Here is a 5,280-nt window from a genome sequence, read left to right on the forward strand (position 1 = left end):
TACCGTTTACCGTTGGCTACCTGGTAGACGGTTTTTTTTTTTTTTATCTCGAAGTTTGAGAGCTTTTTTAATTTTTTCCACAAAAACGAGCACGTGAACGCCAATTTTCGTCTATACGATTCTTATGCAGTTTTATATTCTCTACACGGTCCACTGATCGTTTTATTTTTTTGTCGAATTTTGAGAATTTTTTTTTTTTTTTCTCGAAAACGAGCTCGACGACCTGCACTTTTGACGACGCCATCGTGTTCCCCGGATTTTTTCCTGCAAGATAGCGTGTCTATTTTTTGTCCTACGACGATTTTTGACGCCGGAGCGGTGTTTCGGAGCAGAGCGGACTTAGAAACTTTCGCGCGTCGACCGCCGGACCGATCGCTCCAGGCTGTTTTTCGTCAATAACTCGAAAACGAGCACGGTAACGCTCGTTTTCGCCCGTACGATACTTGTACCGTTTACCGTTGGCTACCTGGTAGATGGTTTTTTTTTTTTTTATCTCGAATTTTGAGAGCTTTTTTAACTTTTTTCTCAAAAACGAGCACGTGAACGCCAATTTTGGTCTATACGATTCTTATGCAGTTTTATATTCTCTACACGGTCCACTGATCGTTTTATTTTTTTGTCGAATTTTGAGAATTTTTTTTTTTTTTTCTCGAAAACGAGCTCGACGACCTGCACTTTTGACGACGCCATCGTGTTCCCCGGATTTTTTCCTGCAAGATAGCGTGTCTATTTTTTGTCCTACGACGATTTTTGACGCCGGAGCGGTGTTTCGGAGCAGAGCGGACTTAGAAACTTTCGCGCGTCGACCGCCGGACCGATCGCTCCAGGCTGTTTTTCGTCAATAACTCGAAAACGAGCACGGTAACGCTCGTTTTCGCCCGTACGATACTTGTACCGTTTACCGTTGGCTACCTGGTAGATGGTTTTTTTTTTTTTTATCTCGAATTTTGAGAGCTTTTTTAACTTTTTTCTCAAAAACGAGCACGTGAACGCCAATTTTGGTCTATACGATTCTTATGCAGTTTTATATTCTCTACACGGTCCACTGATCGTTTTATTTTTTTGTCGAATTTTGAGAATTTTTTTTTTTTTTTCTCGAAAACGAGCTCGACGACCTGCACTTTTGACGACGCCATCGTGTTCCCCGGATTTTTTCCTGCAAGATAGGGTGGCGATTTTTTGTCCTACGACGATTTTTGACGCCGGAGCGATGATTCGGAGCAGAGCGGACTTAGAAACTTTCGCGCGTCGACCGCCGGACCGATCGCTCCAGGCTGTTTTTCGTCAATAACTCGAAAACGAGCACGGTAACGCTCGTTTTCGCCCGTACGATACTTGTACCGTTTACCGTTGGCTACCTGGTAGACGGTTTTTTTTTTTTTTATCTCGAAGTTTGAGAGCTTTTTTAATTTTTTCCACAAAAACGAGCACGTGAACGCCAATTTTCGTCTATACGATTCTTATGCAGTTTTATATTCTCTACACGGTCCACTGATCGTTTTATTTTTTTGTCGAATTTTGAGAATTTTTTTTTTTTTTTCTCGAAAACGAGCTCGACGACCTGCACTTTTGACGACGCCATCGTGTTCCCCGGATTTTTTCCTGCAAGATAGGGTGGCGATTTTTTGTCCTACGACGATTTTTGACGCCGGAGCGATGATTCGGAGCAGAGCGGACTTAGAAACTTTCGCGCGTCGACCGCCGGACCGATCGCTCCAGGCTGTTTTTCGTCAATAACTCGAAAACGAGCACGGTAACGCTCGTTTTCGCCCGTACGATACTTGTACCGTTTACCGTTGGCTACCTGGTAGACGGTTTTTTTTTTTTTTTATCTCGAAGTTTGAGAGCTTTTTTAATTTTTTCCACAAAAACGAGCACGTGAACGCCAATTTTCGTCTATACGATTCTTATGCAGTTTTATATTCTCTACACGGTCCACTGATCGTTTTATTTTTTTGTCGAATTTTGAGAATTTTTTTTTTTTTTTCTCGAAAACGAGCTCGACGACCTGCACTTTTGACGACGCCATCGTGTTCCCCGGATTTTTTCCTGCAAGATAGCGTGTCTATTTTTTGTCCTACGACGATTTTTGACGCCGGAGCGGTGTTTCGGAGCAGAGCGGACTTAGAAACTTTCGCGCGTCGACCGCCGGACCGATCGCTCCAGGCTGTTTTTCGTCAATAACTCGAAAACGAGCACGGTAACGCTCGTTTTCGCCCGTACGATACTTGTACCGTTTACCGTTGGCTACCTGGTAGATGGTTTTTTTTTTTTTTATCTCGAATTTTGAGAGCTTTTTTAACTTTTTTCTCAAAAACGAGCACGTGAACGCCAATTTTGGTCTATACGATTCTTATGCAGTTTTATATTCTCTACACGGTCCACTGATCGTTTTATTTTTTTGTCGAATTTTGAGAATTTTTTTTTTTTTTTCTCGAAAACGAGCTCGACGACCTGCACTTTTGACGACGCCATCGTGTTCCCCGGATTTTTTCCTGCAAGATAGCGTGTCTATTTTTTGTCCTACGACGATTTTTGACGCCGGAGCGGTGTTTCGGAGCAGAGCGGACTTAGAAACTTTCGCGCGTCGACCGCCGGACCGATCGCTCCAGGCTGTTTTTCGTCAATAACTCGAAAACGAGCACGGTAACGCTCGTTTTCGCCCGTACGATACTTGTACCGTTTACCGTTGGCTACCTGGTAGATGGTTTTTTTTTTTTTATCTCGAATTTTGAGAGCTTTTTTAACTTTTTTCTCAAAAACGAGCACGTGAACGCCAATTTTGGTCTATACGATTCTTATGCAGTTTTATATTCTCTACACGGTCCACTGATCGTTTTATTTTTTTGTCGAATTTTGAGAATTTTTTTTTTTTTTTCTCGAAAACGAGCTCGACGACCTGCACTTTTGACGACGCCATCGTGTTCCCCGGATTTTTTCCTGCAAGATAGGGTGGCGATTTTTTGTCCTACGACGATTTTTGACGCCGGAGCGATGATTCGGAGCAGAGCGGACTTAGAAACTTTCGCGCGTCGACCGCCGGACCGATCGCTCCAGGCTGTTTTTCGTCAATAACTCGAAAACGAGCACGGTAACGCTCGTTTTCGCCCGTACGATACTTGTACCGTTTACCGTTGGCTACCTGGTAGACGGTTTTTTTTTTTTTTATCTCGAAGTTTGAGAGCTTTTTTAATTTTTTCCACAAAAACGAGCACGTGAACGCCAATTTTCGTCTATACGATTCTTATGCAGTTTTATATTCTCTACACGGTCCACTGATCGTTTTATTTTTTTGTCGAATTTTGAGAATTTTTTTTTTTTTTTCTCGAAAACGAGCTCGACGACCTGCACTTTTGACGACGCCATCGTGTTCCCCGGATTTTTTCCTGCAAGATAGGGTGGCGATTTTTTGTCCTACGACGATTTTTGACGCCGGAGCGGTGTTTCGGAGCAGAGCGGACTTAGAAACTTTCGCGCGTCGACCGCCGGACCGATCGCTCCAGGCTGTTTTTCGTCAATAACTCGAAAACGAGCACGGTAACGCTCGTTTTCGCCCGTACGATACTTGTACCGTTTACCGTTGGCTACCTGGTAGATGGTTTTTTTTTTTTTATCTCGAATTTTGAGAGCTTTTTTAACTTTTTTCTCAAAAACGAGCACGTGAACGCCAATTTTGGTCTATACGATTCTTATGCAGTTTTAGATTCTCTACACGGTCCACTGATCGTTTTATTTTTTTGTCGAGTTTTGAGAATTTTTTTTTTTTTTTCTCGAAAACTAGCTCGACGACCTGCACTTTTGACGACGCCATCGTGTTCCCCGGATTTTTTCCTGCAAGATAGCGTGTCGATTTTTTGTCCTAGCTCAATTATTAAGGAAGTTACGGTTTCTTGATTTTTCGGTATGTTCGAACTGGTCTTTTAGGCGGGCGCTCGGTCGCGCGGTGCTTTCGCATCGACCGACGTACCGATCGGCGGCGACGGTTTTTCGTCTATATCTCGAAAACTAGTACGCTAACACATATTTTGACCTATATGATATTTGTTCAGTGTAATTTTTTCTATCTGGTAGGCTGGTTTTTTTTTTTTTATCTCGAATTTTTTGAACGTTTTTGTTTTTTTCTCGAAAACTAGCGCGACGACCGATATTTTTAACTACGGTTTTGAATTCGTCTAATTTTTGCCTACAAGATAGCGTGTCGAGTTTTTGTCCTGCGACGATTTTGACCATTTTTTCATTTTTTTCTCGAAAACGAGCACGGCAATCTATATTTTTAACGACGGCATCGTGTTCCCCTGCTTTTTTCCTACAAGATAGCGTTTTTTTTTTTTGCCCTAGCTCAATTATTAAGGAAATTACAGGTGTTGGTTTTCGCTCTAAGTTATAACAGGCCGTTCGGGCGGGCGGTTGGGTCGCGCGGTTCCCCCCATAAGCGGCCGTGCGTAAGCCCGTGCGTCGCCGGCGTTCCGGCGGGCGCCTCGGTACCTATAAGAGAAGCGACGGTCCGGTCGAGTCGGTCGGGGCAGCGTCGAGCGTACGGCTATTCTTCGACCTCGGTTGAGAAGCAGTCGTCGCTCCTCGGGATTTCATCCTGACTGTTCTGTATCGTGCTCGTTCCAGACTTTCTCCACACTGCATTGCCACGAGTCGGTGTCTTTGACCGAATGGCTCTTGAAGTGGTATAAGCGTCTCGAGTGACGTTGGTGACTTGTATACGTTTAAAATATGTATACTCGTACTATCCGAGCATCAACTCTTCAGTCCGAGCGATTGAAAATTTTGTGAAAACCATAAACTGGCACTACACTCTACGGAGCGTAGCTTAAAAGGCAAAAATTGTATGGAACTACGGTTCGTACTCTGGAAAGTGAGCAAAGAATGAAATACAGGTGTCTGACCTCGACATAACAGTACGGCGCCGAATACGTGCTTTCTCGACCAGCACATACGCGCTTTCTCGTTTTTGTCCAGCATGAATGCTTAGTCTTCGGGCCTGGCAATACGTGCTTCCACGATCGATGCCCAGCGTGAATAAGTGCCCGAGATGTTCAGCATGAGCGCAGCTCTACGTACTTTGTCGTTGTGGGATACCATTATACAATAATGTTCTGTTGTGAAGTAAAATACGAAACGAGAGAGTTTGGTGGTGACTCTGTCGAGAAAAAGCAAATATAAACGAGAGAGTTGGTGGTTTCTCTGTCGAGAAAAAGCAAATATAAACGAGAGAGAGTTGGTGGTGACTCTGTCGAGAAAAAGCAAATATAAGAGAGTTAGTTGGTG

Source organism: Colletes latitarsis, unplaced genomic scaffold (genome assembly GCF_051014445.1).
Source record: "Colletes latitarsis isolate SP2378_abdomen unplaced genomic scaffold, iyColLati1 scaffold0063, whole genome shotgun sequence".
NCBI classification, from domain to species: Eukaryota; Metazoa; Arthropoda; class Insecta; order Hymenoptera; family Colletidae; genus Colletes; species Colletes latitarsis.